This window comes from Kogia breviceps, chromosome 2, assembly GCF_026419965.1.
Source record: "Kogia breviceps isolate mKogBre1 chromosome 2, mKogBre1 haplotype 1, whole genome shotgun sequence".
NCBI lineage: Eukaryota > Metazoa > Chordata > Mammalia > Artiodactyla > Physeteridae > Kogia > Kogia breviceps.
The window spans coordinates 21,686,009-21,702,359 of NC_081311.1; the positions used below are offsets into that span (position 1 = coordinate 21,686,009).

General features: G+C 37.1%; 1 long non-coding RNA gene across 1 annotated transcript in view; it reads left to right on the plus strand.

Annotated features, from left to right (window-relative positions):
* Positions 1-16,351, plus strand: part of LOC136793681 (uncharacterized) — a 379,912-nt gene that overhangs the window by 14,732 nt on the left and 348,829 nt on the right. The window contains exon 2 of the long non-coding RNA XR_010839293.1: positions 2,505-2,557. This is a non-coding gene — a long non-coding RNA (uncharacterized lncRNA). The remainder of the gene's footprint in view (positions 1-2,504; positions 2,558-16,351) is intronic.

Here is a 16,351-nt window from a genome sequence, read left to right on the forward strand (position 1 = left end):
ATGTGGCATAGTCTCTCAACGGAAAACTATATAATCCTGAGGATGAACAATCTAGAACTGTATGCAGAAAGAGAGATAGATCTCATAGACATAATGTTGAGTGAAAGAAGCCAGATGTAATAGAAATGCTATAGCATTTCATTTATGTTAAGCAAAAACATTACACAACTAATTTATGCTGTCGTGAATAAAAATATGTTTACCTTTCCAGGAGTAGTGACTGGGAAAAAAGAGAGCTTCTAGGGTGCTGGTAATGTTCTGTTAATTGGTTGGAATGCTGGTTACATGGGATGTTCAGTTTTTTAAAAAATTTCAAGTTGGGTACTTGTGTATACTTTTGTGAACAACTTTATGTATAAATATGTATCTATATACATAGATATAAAATATCATTTATAAAGAAAATAATTACCTAAGCAGTTATTTCACAGCCTTTAGTGAACAACTACCGCTGAAGACTAGAAACCTGCCTTCTGATTTCTCCCTCAGTAATGGCTGAATAATTTGTCTCCAGTCTCTTGCCCCTCCTTTTTTTTTTAACCTCTTCAATCACTATTAAATTGTTAATTTAATTAACAAATTACTGAAGTATTTATTATGAATTATTCTTTATTCTTTATTATATCTTGCAGGTAGACATAACCCTTCCATTTTGATAACTTTATTATAAAGTCCTTAATTCTGAATCACAGCCACAGATAAAATTAAAATCTCTACCTTGCAAAAGGTAAAGTTCCCTAATTGTTTTCCTGATCATATTTAATGAGTGTTCTAAGCCAGAGGACCTGGAATAAGTGACACAGATCTCTTGTTTTTACTTGACTTCAGTTGGCTCAGAATGCATGTAGTGTAGTTTTGAATTATACAATATATTGAAACCAAAAAACGTTTCTGTTCAACAAGGGAGGTTCTATCCATATAGTTGAAAGTACTGAATCAGCAACAACCTATGAGTATGTGTTACACTTATATTTGATTCAAATTAGCTTTGTGGATGCATTTCAATGTGGATTATGATATGGAGTTTCAAAAATAAAAAAATTATCCATTGTAAAGTTAATGATGCATTTTCCCCATTCAGATTAAACTTTATTATTTGTATTAAATTGTTTCTTCAAAGAAAACTTGCTAACTGATTATTATGAATGCTGGAAAATTCTTTTTGTGACATAGATTGTCACATATGGTGACTGAGAGACATATCTTGGGAGAGTCCTTCACAGTTGGACATGTGTCCCTGATGCTAATAAATTTAACTCATAAGGAGACAGTCCCAGGCTTCCTATCCCAAGGGTTAGAGGTAGCCTTCTGATTTAAAGACCTCACTAATTTTTGGTGGCATAACACAGGCGACCTCCCAAGGACTGTTGCCAATAGAGTCTCTCTTTCATGCTCCTAGCAGCTAAGCAGCTTTTACTCAATTTGAAAGGTCATTGCAGGGAAAACCTGGTAAATTGTCCTCAGGGAAATTAGAGATAGAACATGTTCTTTCCAAGTAATCTTGGAATTTCTCAATATATTTTAACCCTCAGCAACCCAGGCATTTTTCTTAAACACAAAACACAGTAGTATGCTCCTGATGAAGCAGGTCTAAAAATTATAACCCTGATACGGAAGACAGCAACAATAACAACAAACAAAAGAATGGAAACAAATATGCTATCTGTAGGAATCTCAATCATGTATGATCAAGAAGCAAGTGAGCTAGCTGGTATGAACACAAACAAAATATTATGACATTTATAACATGCTGTTAGACAAGGGAGAAAAATTTTACTGGATATTTAATACATATCTTGATTTGATTTTTTGAGAAGTGAGGTGTGGAACCAATGAATCCTATCAATCAACAAAGGATGCTAAAGTAATTTAAGGATTTACTAACAGTTCTCGTAGATTTAACATTCCCTAAATTTACTAATCAAAGGACAATTTTAGTTCAAAATATCATAAAAGAAAAGCGAAATTGTGTTAAGTTTGGATTAAAAGAGGGAGAGTGATCTTTAAAATTATTTTTACAGTTAGATTTTGAACATAAAAGAGAAAATAAACATCATTTATCTTTGTGCTTTTGCAACTGAAGTGCAGTACCCATGAGGTCATGAAGTGGTGTACTAGGGATTACTAGAAATCAAAGGCTAAAACTGCTTCAGCTTTCTGGAGGAATTATCTTCACTTAGAAGATTTTATACATAAAAATGTATTTTACATTAGAACAAACATGGATAGATTTTGAGTTAAAATGAGGGATGTGCTTGAATTTTAAAAAGTAAAATTTGAGATATCATAGAAACGCCTTGATTGTTGTAGAATCCATAGGCTGTGCCTGGGTTTAGACTTTGAATTGCTTTTGGCGTCAGGCTGAAGCACAGAGTGAGTTGCCAGCCTTGTCACCATTTTTTTAGATCAGAAAAAGTGGGACCTAGAAAACCAAAATGCCTTGTCCAGACTTTGTAGCTGACAATAGCAGAACCTGACCTGGATCCCCATTTCTATATCTCTAGGGCTCTTCCCCTGCTGTGGCTTTAGGAGGATGCTGAGCAGAACTGAAATAGAGGTAAGTGCCAGACCACACCTCTGCCCCACTCTTGTATCTCGAGGTAGAAACACATTTTCTGGAATGTTCTTTCATCAGGATATTGATCTCTAGGTTAATGTTGCCCTGTCTCAGATTTTAAACTGTTTATTCACCCTCAAAGCACACTCCCTGTTGAACAGACCCAAGGTACACTTCTCTTTGAATATGTGACTATTAACATTCATTCAATTATTTTTATTAAACAGATGTTTGTATGTTGCCCATTGTATGTTAGGCTCTGTGCTAGGTTAGAGGAGCTTATTATATTGTGTAGACTAGCAGGAGAGAAGAATGAGCGTGAATATATTCAGCTGACATTATTTTACATTCCTCCTTCCCTATCCTAATCCCAGTAGGAGTTTTACTGGCCCAGCCATTCTAGTTGCAGTGCCTTGTACCCCGCCTCAAGACTACCAAAGAAAGTAATGGCTTGTTTCTGTGTTGTTCCCATGCCCACAAAATATATCTGCAATAAATTCAGAATTGAAGCTGTGGAAGTGAGTCATATTTGCAAGCATGTGGCCATCAGTGGCAAACCTTGGGAGTACAGTACTAGTGTTACCACCAAGATTCAAGTGCCATTTTGTTCCTTGTTTTCCCTTGTTCCCATGTATCCCCTTGGCCTTAGTAGTGTGTTCTTTCCTCTTGCCTCCCATCTGTGTCCATGTGAGCACAGGATGGGTATTAAGGCCACCAAAGCCTACATAACCATTCTGACCAGCAGTAACAGAGGTGACCCACAGCTGTCCTAATCATAATGATTTTTCTCCTTGGGCTCCTTCTATGAGTCAGACCCAATCCTATGGTCTTTCTAATGCCTCATGTGATCCTATGTGGTATTGAAGGAGCATGCACCTTGTTGAAATCAGTTATTCACCTAGATCCTCTGAAGGAGGAAATGGTCCTACGTTTCTGAAGCAGACTTGACATGTAAAGAATAGGCTTGTGACAGAATGAGTGTTTGTAAGTATTTTTTAAAATGTGGCTTTTGTTTTAAAGTATATCTTCATTTTGCCATGCCTTGCATTTCTCCATACTCTGTATCTTACTTGAAAACAACAAAAAATATAAATAAATAAATGTAAATAGCAGGGCTTCACCCTTCCCTTTTTGATTCAGTGTATGGTGTTTGTTTTTATCTCCTGATGAGCAGCATGAGGTTATGCATTAGGGTTTTCACAACCTAGATTCCTGTTTTGTTGATGAGCAGTTATATGATTTCTCACAAAGATTTTCTTTGTCTGTTTGGGGGATTATAATAACTTCTGACATACACATGATTTGTTAAAATTATTATTTGTATTTTCTATATATATATATATATATATGTTTTTAAATTTGGTTGTGCTACAGGCAGGCTCCTTAGTTGCGGCTCGCCAGCTCCTTTAGTTGCAACACGTGTGCTCCTTAGTTGCAGCTCGCAGGCTCCTTAGTTGTGGCATGCATGTGGGATCTAGTTCCCTGACCAGAGATCGAACCCGTGTCCCCTGCTCGGAGGTCCTAACTGCTGCGCCACCAGGGAAGTCCCTATTTGTATTTTCATTATCCATTATTTCACTGATCTAATATTCCGTGAGATGGACAGCATAGTCACCATTATTTCATGTTACTGAAGATCATTATTCAACCATTTTATTAAATGTCTAGGAGTAAATGTATGATGGGTGATATGGATGGCATGAAATCAAAGTTGGGCAAGGCACACCTTGTTTTTAAGACACATATCTGATAGGGCCAGCAGGTATGTAGACAAAAATCACAAGAATGTGAGTATTGAAATCTATTGCCACTGTAACATTTTACATATCCAGTATAAATGTTAGAAGTTGTCATTATTGTTGAATATATTTTACAGTCAGCTCTAACTAAGACGAGCCAGAAAAGATCTGATGAGGCATTGCTTGAGTGAAGACTTGAAGGAAAAGAAAGAATATACTATAAGTGGACCTTATGGAAAAGGGAAGAATGATTTTCCTGCAAAGGGAACAGCTTGTGCAAAGGCATGGGAGCATTAAATAGTTTTCATCAAAGTGTCTTTCATGGAACTTTATGGTAGGAGTAGTATGATTTGTCCAGGGTCATGCAACTCTTTAATGATATTGCTTAGGGTCAAGTTCACTGCTCTTTGCATAGTGTCTTTCTCCCTGTTTCTAAGTGTCTGGACTTTGCCTAATACATTGAGCTTCCTGAATGGAATGTTACCCTACAACTATATTCTCAAGAAAATATTCTTTCATATTCTTGATTTCAAGCCACATATCCTTGGGTGACTCTGTATAGTGACAAAATGAAACAACTGTGTTCATAGTAATAACATTGTAAAAATAATCAAATGCAATTGATTGAAGTAAAAATGCATCATTCTAGCCTGCATTTCTGCTATTGAACATTTTAGTTTAATGCCTTTTTTTGAAAACCTAGGATCCATGAAAATTGCCTCTGAATATGGTTTAGTTTAGCAATTAGTATTACCCCCATCCGGCAAATTCAAAAGGAAGGGAAACCGGCCCTCTTTTTGAAATCAGATCATATCCAAACTAAGCTAGGGCTAAAGAAATGAAGGCAGGTAATTTATAAGTAACTATATTAAAAATATTATCACTGTTGGGCCAAAATTGAACTATTGTAAAATAATGTGTAAATAACCTTTATTTAATGAGGAGTTCAGCAGCTTAGACCTTTTCTCAATTTCCTGAAGCAAGGAAGATGGAACAGTCTCATGGCTGTTGTTCATGGTTCAGTTCCAGCTCCTTTGGTAATTCACATAATTTTTATCCAGACAGCATCTGCTAGGCTTGTCAGTGACGCTACAACAATTGTTTTGGAAGTGTATATCTGACACTGTTTGTGTTTTTTATTTTTAAGGATTGTGTGCTTACTTGAAAAGGTTTGGGAAGTAGCTAATGGAGCATGGAGTGGTAGAACTAGAAATCTCCCAAGTCACTTATAGTGACAACACTGATTAGAGGCCAGGTTTCCTTCTATCCACAGTGAATGCAGTGAGCCTTCCTGGTGGTTGATCTTTTATTGTAATTGAGCAGCTATGTATACATCCTGCACAGAACCAAATTAGAGACAACACTCAGGCTTTCTGACAGTTTACACCAACAAATCGGGATCCAGTCTCTCCCTCCTGGCTTCACACGCTCATGTACATGTGGAAAACAAACAGAAGTTTGTTCCCCAAACTGAAAGCGTGCTGGAGTGACTGAGCATGTGGAACATACAAACATGAGTAAGAGATAGCCATGTCCCCAGAGTGTTTTGTTTTAGTTTAAAAAGTGCTCTACTTAAAAAAAAAAAAAAAAAAAAAGGGATATTTAGTTAAGTGCAAAATCTGGCAGCCATTCATATTTTCAGGTGAATCAGTTTAAACAGATTGAGTTATTCTCACTCAGCAGTTCAAAAGCCTCACAGTGCATCTGAATCATCCTGAAGGTTTGTTAAACATGAATTGCAGGGATTTCCTCCCACCCTCAGCTCTGTAAGGTGTTGCCTGACAATTTGCGTCCCTAACAAAGTTTCCCAGTGACGCTAATGCTGCTGGTTCAGAATGCGCTTTGAGAAGTGCTGAACGAACTGTTAGCTGGTTGAACTGATTTCCATGGGTTGTTGAATGACTAGTGGCTTTCGTCTTTCCTGAAGGCAGGAAGCCAATAGAAATGTCACTGCTCTGAATGAGGAATGGAGGAGTCATGGCTTGACAAGTAGCACAAGGTAGGGTAGGAACTAAATGTAGGCTGGGAGTTTGGAGTGATGGAAAGCAATGCGAGACTGCTGGGAGGCTGTGTGAATGGACACAAATGTATGATAGAATCTAGAAATGTGCATGGGTGGCCCTCAAAGTCAAGCTCACCCACGGAGTGTTTTAACCTAGAGCCAGGCATGTAGTGATTTGGGTCAAGGAGGACAGTGGAGATCAGTGTCCATTGTTTCTCTATTGTCCTTGCTTTGCTTGTTAAGTTTCATTGATTGGATAGCTGTGTGAGGTCCTGAATCTCCAAAGTTCTCCTTTGATGGAGCTCAGGCTTCTGAAATGACAAGAAAGGTAACACAATGCCACTTCCAGAGAAGTCCTCTGTGGTGCAGATTTGGGGTGATCACCTGGTTGGGGGAGTATTGTAATAACAAGTTCATAGACGGGAGGATTCTTCCTCACCTCCCAGCTGTTTGCTCTAATCCTGGGATGTAGTTCATAAGCCTCTACCCTCCTGTCTCAGCAACAATGAGGTCATCTCTGGATCCAAAATGATTCTCAGCTTTCTAATTAGAGAATTTCAAGGCAGGCAGGAAGAAAAGTACTTCCATTTCCCTCTGATATGGTCAAATTTTATTTCTATTGATGGTTTGGACTCCACTATCCTGGGTCTCATCAGAAGCTAGAAATCTGAAAGTAAGGACTCTGAAGCCACCAGGATGATTTTAAATTCAAATAAGCTTCTTAGACAAAAATGGGACATGTTGGTATAGGCATCAGGAGAAATGAAGACTGACAGTTTAATTTCTCTAAATACTGTAAGCAAAATGATGTCAGCTCCATTGACTGGTAGGGTTTGCCTGGTTGAGTGTAATTGACTGTGGTAGCGAAATATAATATTAAAACATATCTTTATAAGAATTTACATGGAGAAATTGGGAGGGATACTTCTGGGTAAGTATTCCAGGTTTTGTTTGTTTTGTTTTTTTCTTTTTTCCCTGATCCCTGTCTTTACAGCAGGCTGAAATGGGTTGATTTATTTACCACTGCCTAAAACCCTAAAATGACCCTTTCTGTTTATCAAAGTGGCCCTTGTGTCTTCTGTACATCACTACTCATACAGTCTTTCAAAAATGACAGTTACATATAAAGGGCTCATGCCTTCTCCATTTAGAGGCATCTCAATTTACAATCTATCAAACACTTGAGCTGCAAGAGATCTGACATTATTGAAAGAGACCAAAGATACATTCCATGTCTTAAGTTTTATTTTCAAGACAAAGATTGCAATCTTGGAGTTAGTTTTAATAGACCAAATTTTCTTTAAACGGAGAGCAGGATCAGTTCTGCAGACAGAACACTGGAGTCTACCTGGTGAGAGAAGATGACGAAGTTAGGAAAGTCAAGCATTTTAAGCTTTTATTTAAGTAAGTTTGAGGATAGTTAGAAGAACTCTATGCTGTGAATGAAGTCATCTGGGGGATGGGAGGCAGAATCATCTATAAAATAATTTTTAAAATTTCTTTTCTGTTTTATTTTGGGATATCTACCTTAACATTTATACAACTGCCCTTCAACCCAGGTACACTACACACTGTGATGATAATAACAGTTATAACAGGGATTAAGCTAAGTGCTTTACCTATGTTAACTCTAATATTTGCATAGCAGGTAATCTATCATAATGAATAAGTAATGATAGTGAGGAGAAATTAATTTCTTATACAAGGGGAAGCACATGTTTATAACATTAACTATGACGTTAGTGTTGTTGAAATGAATTTCTAAGCCCAGCATGGAGCTGCTTGTGCCCAGGGTGCCATGTCAGCAAACTGAAACTTAGTTAAGTCTCTCATCCCTGTAAATGCTCCACACTGAGCCTCCTGCATGTTCGGTAGCCATTCAGTAATGCAATAGGCTCCTTCCTTCAGTTTCTCTAGCTCCTGTCCCCTCCCTACCTCTCTCCTCATCTTCTTCCTTGCTCTCTGTGTCTTGGTTTGGACCATTAGTCCCTTCACAGAGTGATAGAATTTCCCTAACCCCTTCAAATGAAGAAGCTGAAAGAGTGAGAAAAAAATAAACTTCCAAAGGGATGAATTTTATTTCAGGTTATACAAGTTAAATTGGATTTTAATGCTTATAGTATATGGAAAATACTTGCAGTTTTGCCATCTGGAATGGCAGAGGTGTGAAACAATGAAAATACACTGTGTTTGTAGGTGTGGGGGAAATGCTGGTGTTTGGGAGGGGCTATTTTCTGCCTGAGCTAGAGTGAGAGAAATTATCAAGAGTTGCTTCAACCCTTTATTCTGTAGCTGAATGCCATTTATTATTCACTGAGTCTCCCAGGCATGGTGTGGCTGAAACCAGGACTCCATGGATGATTTCTGCAGCCACAAATCTGAATTTGAGGTTAGTTGAGTCAGGGACTTTTGGGAGGAGAGGGGATGCTTTTCCAAGGCTGACATCTCAGAAAATTGGAGCACTCTTTACAAATATCTTTCTCATAACATGGAACGTTTGCCTTTGTTTCTGGCTTGGACAGAAAAGGAGAGAACAATGGAGAGGAAGGAAAGGAGTTGTAACATAAAGAAATCATTGTCAATCCTGTGATAACCTGGCTGTCTTTGAAGTCTGGGTGTAAATTCTAGTTATCCCCTTTGTAATCTGAATCTACATACTTGTCCCTAACGAACAGATGACAATGTCCTGAGAAGTTCAGGGAGTTATTTATTTTTGAACAGGTGAGCTAGTTCCTAATGGAAATCTTTTCTCATTTGCATTGGAGTGATGGTAGTCATGTTTGGCTCTGACTCCCCACTACCTATTATGCTGTAATGAACAGTAAATGTTTATTAAGTTAGTAAATGAATGTACTGACTAGTTATTTGTTTGTTAGTATCCTATTGCTGTGTAATCCTGCAAACAGTGATTTAGACAACACCCATATATTATCTTACAATTTCTATGAATTAGGAGTCCAGGTACATGTTAGCTGGGTACTCTGCTCAGGGGATCACCAGGCTGAAATCAAGATGTTGGCCAGGGATTCAATTCTCATCTGAGGCTCAAGATCCTTTTCCAAGGTCACAGGTTGTTGGCAAAGTGCATTGCCTTGCAACTGTATTACTAAGATCCCATTTTCGTGCTGTCAGCCAGGGGTAGCTCTCAGCTACTGGAAGTTGACCTCAATTTCTTGCCTCAACAACCTTGCCTCCATAGGTAGTTCACAACAAGGCCACTTGTTTTCTTCCAGTCAGCAGGATTGCATCTCTCTGACTTCTTAATTCCTCTCTAGTCTGCTAGGAGGAGGTACTATAATATAACATAATAATGGGAGTGACTATTCTATCTCCATATGCCGTATGTAAAACAACCGAATCAAGACAGCAACTATCCATCGTATTCACAGGTTCTGCCTCAGAAGGGAAGAAGACTATACAAAGGGTTGGGGAACTTGGGGCCATCTGAGAATTCTGCTTACCACAGGTGGGAGATACCCATCCTCTTTTGTGATGAAAAATATGTATTTGATTTATGCATGAATTTCATGTGGCTTGTTTAAGACATGGCCAGGTTTGAATCAGCCATTGTGGTTAGTCTACTTCTTACATTTTCTAAAAGTTCTCATTGTCATTAGTATGACAATAATTAGTAAAAATATTACTAGTAGCTTTACTTATTTAGTAAAATTTATCACCTTGCCCTATGGCACAGAAGACTCAGGCCAAACTTACCCAAATTTGCATTGGTCGTTTGGTTTCTCAGATAGTTCTATTCTTGGTCACAGGGAAGACACCTTCATACTGATCTTTTTGTTTGTTTGTTTGTTTTATTACCTGCCGGATTTTGGTAATCCTTTGGTAGAGAAATAAACTGTTCACATCACACACAGACACACACACACAGCTTTGCCATCTGTGGTCTTCCCATGTGGCCCCAAACCTTTATGACTATTCATTGGACATTGACTGATCATCAGAACTAATATAAGACAGCAAGGTTCCCTTGGAAATAGAATTTAATACATATACTTTGTGGAAAGGTCCCCATGTGGTCATGTATGTACCAGCCAGCATGAGAAACACACACTTAGATAAAAATAGTCCTTTCTACAGAGACAAGTATAAAATGCCTAATTTTCTGGGGAGAACAACACCAGGCTTCATTAGTAGTAAGATGTAACTTGACATTCTCAGAACTTTTTTCAGTGTAGATTTTTATCAAACCTAGGGAATTATTGGTCTGTTACTGAAAGTAAGGGCCACTGGAAAAGTAGAAAGTAGCCTGGAAAGAGAATCTATACAGCATCGTACCACTTGGTCCAGTCCTCCAAAGATATGATTTCTTGGAGGAGCTGAGGCCAGGCCATGTTCTTCCTCCAGTTGGTTCACCCTGACTTGGGAATTATTTGGAAACTTTCAAGGTCACCCCTTAATGTTTGTCCACAGTGGCAATATAGTCTTAGGTTCCCAAGGTAGACACAATGATAATAATCAAAACTTCTGAGAGATGACATAAGACATAAAATAAAATGTACTTCTCTGTTCTAGAATAGAAGCTACAGAGGGAAAAATGCAATGAGAGAGATATTGTTTGTTGGACTAAAATAATTCGAAGTCATAGGTACAAGAGTCGAAGGAGACCTCAGGTATATCAAAATTCTGGAGATCTAATATACAGATTTCCAAATTGACTGAGGCATGTACTATATAAAAGCATCCAGAGCTATATAAAAATATAAATGTGTTAGTTAAGCCATTATAGGTATTCTGAACCTATTGGTGGTCAATTTTCAAGAGAAAAAAATCATACCCTGAAAAATGGAATTTTACTACCGATACATAATGTCTTAAGTAACATAATTTTTTGTATATGCAATAAATTTACTATTTGTTTGCATTATGGATAGTTAATTTCATTTTATACTTTGAAGACATTTGCCTTACTTATTTGGGTAAATTTGAACACAGTCAAATAATAGGTGTTACCTAGAAACAAGAATTAAAAGTCATTTTACATAAGCTTGTAACTTGGTTAATGTGGAGATTTTTCAACAGTAATGTTTGGTCACTTCACTGATAATAAAAATATTGTTCTTTGCATTTTGAACTCTTCTTGTTTAAAATGAAGTAGATTTTTGAGAATCTAGATTTGGTGTCTGTTTTTTTTGATGAATATCTGTGCTTGTGATATTTAGGAAAAAGCATCCAGTTAAGGATAAGAATAGGGTGAGAAGGAGGAAATAGATATGCCTAATAACCTTTAGAGCACTTTAAACTTTTCAAAGACATTCACATATTAATATTTTTTGAGTACACACACTCTGTAGGAATATAGGGCAGTCATTTTAAGTATAAGACAATGACGTTTAGAGAAAGAAACAACTTGCCAAAGATCATGTTACAAGTGAATGAATAGAAACAGGAATTCATATTTTATTCAGACATTACTACTTTTAGGTAATTCTATATAACTGCATCCCATCAATATTAAAAATCACCTAGACCAGCCATTCATTACACAATTCTATGAAATGTGTAATATGTTCCATATAACACGACTAATGTGTGGCCAACTTAGAATTTCAAAAAAGGACGTAGACTGAAAGGCAGAAAATCTTCATTCATTACACTGAATTGCTATTGCAAAATTATTCCATATCATTACAAAAGGTTTTAAAAATTAAACTCACAACTGATGTTGCCTTGAAAATCTGGCATTTGTCAATGCATGGACTTGCTGTTAGCTCAGCTTTGGCTCATTAAACATCTTGAATTTGAAAGAAATTGTTTAAGATGCAAACGTGTGAAATCAGTGTATTGATTAAACATGACTCATGACATAAAACAAAACTTCATCTCTCACTGTTCCTTTAAAATGTTTCAGATATTTATCTGGCCCTGAGTGAAAATTCCCCAGGTCCATGACTTTTATGTTCACTTTTTGGTAAGAGGGAATCCTACTTTAAGTCACAAAGCAACCTCACATCAGAAATTAGGATGTCCAATCCAATTTTAATCAAAAGTTTGAACTTAATTTAGCATTGAAATCTGTCTCTGCCCCCAGTTATAGACTATGTCAACTCAAAACCCACAGTGAGAAAGGGACTTCTATTCTGCCACTGTCATGACCACTATTCAACTTATACAGATATACTCTGTTGGAATAGAATGGCCCCAAATCTACTGCATCTGCCTTCAATTAACCTCATTGATCTTTGGATAAGCTCCTTGAAGTTAGATGGGTAGAACCGATACCTTCTTTGCTGACATGGCCTGTCACTATTCGTTAGAGAAACATTTGGAAAGATACCCATTTATCTTGCTGTGCTTCCTCAAGCTGATGATCCCAAATAAATTATAATGAACAACTTGGGCTTTCCAATTCATTCTTTTCATTTATACCTTTTAGAGTTGGCTTTTTGAATTCAATACATCGTGTTCTTTTTAACCTGGGCTAGTATGTCAGAGAACTGTATGGGTTGGTTGAGGATGATCCATTTCAAGACCAATGCATGAAATGACAAGACTAAAATAAAGTATGTTGAATGATTTCAAGACTATGTGATCTTATAATTTTAAGACTTTGCCATAAAAGGAATGTTCTGGAAAATCTGATAAAGTTGTGTTTCCTGGATGTGTAAAGTTTTTTCATAAATTTAGAAAGTTTTCTGCCATAATTTCTTTGAATATTTCATTTGCTCCTTTCTCTGACTCCTCCTTCTAGTTCTCTTTTACATTTATGTCCAGAGAGTTAAATAGTTTTCCACATTTTTCTAAGGCTCTGTTCATTTTTCTTTATTCTTCTTTTTCTCTCTGTTCTTTGAATTGTGTAATCTCCATAGATCTATCTAAAGTTCTTCAATGCTTTCTTATGTCAGTTCAAATCTACCGTTGTGCCCTCTAGTGAATTTTTATTTTAATTATATGTACTTTCCAAGTTCATAATTTCCATTTGGGTCTTTTTTATAATTTCTGTCTCTTTTTTTATATTGACTATGTGATAAGATAGTATCATCATTCCATTTTTTAACTTTAATTTCAGTTTCCTTTAATTCTTTGAGCATATTTATAATGACTAATTTTAAGTCTGTTAAATATGACATTTGGTTGCTCCCACAGGCAGTTTCCATAATCTGTTGTTTTTGTTGTTCTTTTTTTGTTTGTTTGTTTCTGGTGTATGGATCATACTTTTCTGTCTCTTTGCTTGTCTCTCTCTTTTTTTTTTTTTTTTGGAATTGGACATTTTGGGTACTATATTGTAGCAATTCTATGCACTACTCATAGAATTTCCAGCAATTCTATGCACTACTGCTTATTATTATTTCCTTGTTTGTTTAGTGATGGTCTGAATTATTTTAGTGTAAACTATCAGCCCACCCCACCCCTGCTCATAAACACACACATACACTACACACACACATGGTGTGAAGCCTCTGATTTTGCTCCTCAGGGGACATAGACTTGGATATGACCACAGTCAACCTAGGATGACAGTGATCATGGTAGATCTCTTGTTGGCTGTCTCTTTTCTTGATCACACACAGCTGTTAGCTCCATTAATTCTGGCCAATTGCTCTGTTGTTTTCAACAATGTCTTGGGTCATAAATTCCTTTACAGACTAATCCAATCAAATTGGGACTCCTTTGAAGGGACAGTTCCTGAGGTCAGGGTTTGGTATTTGTCCCTCCCAAGAGAGATCTTCCCAGCTGGCACTGTCCTTATTTCTCTCCACTGAAATGAGGACAATCACAAACTCCCACGCAGCCTTTATCACCAATGAATCTATTGATCTTTTCCCAATTGCCTTTCATCATCATTTGTACTGATTCTCAGAGTGCCCTTAGGCTGGAACTTCTCCATACTGCATTGCAATTGAAATCAGTTCCTTAGGGGTTGGAGATAGGATTGGAGCTCTCTGTTCTATGGCCTGCCTCTCCCTGTGAGCAAAATATCTGAACCACTGGTCTAGTTCTGGAGGTGGGGACAATGGTTGGCTTTTTTATGAGTGAAAATTCCAGCTTGAGTTGCTGAATACTCAGTTGATACAGGATGGGGAATACTAGCCCCAGATCTCCTCAGATAACCACCTTCACTGAGGAACTCCCACCTTAAGAACCCATTCTTTCTAGTATCTTCACAATTTTTTCTGTAAATCCACAACTGTACTAAAGTAGTTTAATTTTTAAATGTGCTGAAAAAAAACTGCCCAGCCTCAGTGAATTCCCATAAATGAATCTCTTGAACCACCTCTTTAAGTGATCTAGGGAAATGTATTTGGAAGATAGGGAAAAGTAACGTTTATATGGAGGGAAAAAAATCCAAAGCATCTGTATCCTCACCAAGTTTCAGTCTGGATATCCATTCTTTTACAGGCTGATGACACACTTCTAGGGCTAGAATATTAAGAACACTGTTTCAAAATCAACATTGGTCCTTACCCTTCAGAGTTGTTTATGCCCTCTTTCCTCTTTCCTTTGCTTTATCCACCTCTGTATTTTTATAGGGACCTACTTGTATTTTGACATTTTAATCTGGTTTTCCACCTGTGGAATAATTTTCACACTCTTACCATGGCTAGAAAGGAGTTAGGAAGGTTTGTAGAAAAGATATTAAACAAATGCTTCTGCAAATTCTGAAACCAGAATTTGTGAGAGAAGAGAGAAACAGATATTCTGGTCTTTAACAAATAGCATTTGTGGTTTGGGAAGGGAAGAGGACCACAGGTTCCCTTCTCCCATATACAAACCACAACTGGTGCGCATGTTGCTTTATTAGTAGGGTACAGATCAGTTTTCCAAGAATAAGTCCTTACTTATGGGTTTTAAAGACATTTTTGGAAGAATCGTCCAGGCTTTTAATGAGTGCACTAAGCTACCATTTAGGACGCTCTCTTGTTCATGAAACACAGAAATTTAATGGCCGAGATGGCTGCTTTGCTTGATTTTGCTCCTGTTTTAGATTGTTCTAAGGAATAACTCAGAAGATTCTTCTAAAAACACATGTCACAAAAGAGCTTGTGTACAAGAACCTTCCATTAAACATGTTAGAAAAGGTTTAATTATTAATGAGTAAGAGTTATGTTGTTATCTTCAAAGTGGCCCCATCACAGATCCAGACATTATATTTTTCAATGACGTTACCATGGAAGAAACAAAATTTATATTTAGAAGAGGAACTTTTACATTTTGTTATAACAGCTATTATCTTTCTGGCACTGATTTATTGAATGTTGAGTACCTACATGTGCATACAGGAGTATTACTAGCTTTGTGAAGACTGCCAAGGAATCTGAAGACATTTCACCCTTCTAGAAATAAACTGTCTACTTGAAAAGGTTTGGATTTTAAGAAGTACTTTGCAATTTTCAGAGTCATTTTTCCTCCCTAAAATCTCCATTTGAACTTTATAATAGCAGCAGCAGGAGAGCTGGCTTGGTAGATATTATAGTTATACAATTGAAGAATTCCAGTCTCAGAAAGGTTGTAAAGGTCATTTAATCCAAACCTTTTATTATTTTATTTTACTTTTTAACATCTTTATTGGAGTATAATTGCTTTACAATGGTGTGTTAATTTCTGCCGTATAACAAAGTGAATCAGCTATACATATACCTATATCCCCATATCTCTTCCGGCTTGCGTCGCCCTCCCTCCCACCCTCTCTGTCGCACCCCTCTAGGTGGTCACAAGGCACCGAACTGATCTCCCTGTGCTATGCGGCTGCTTCCCACTAGCTGTCTATTTTACATTTGGTAGTGTATATATGTCCATGCCACTGTTTCACTTTGTCCCAGCTTCCCCTTGCCCCTCCCCGTGTCCTCAAGTCCATTCTCTAGTAGGTCTGCGTCTTTATTCCTGTCCTACCCCTAGGTTCTTATCATACCAATTTTTTTTCATTTTAAAACAGTACCAGATGAGAAAATGTTGCAAAAATGAAATTCTTCTATACCTTTTGTTTAGCTGCCACACATATAAACATCTTATATAACCTCAGTGGAATTTCAAAACTGGGAAATTAAATGTGATATGATACTGTCAACTGATTTTTAGAACTTATTTAAATTTTGCCAA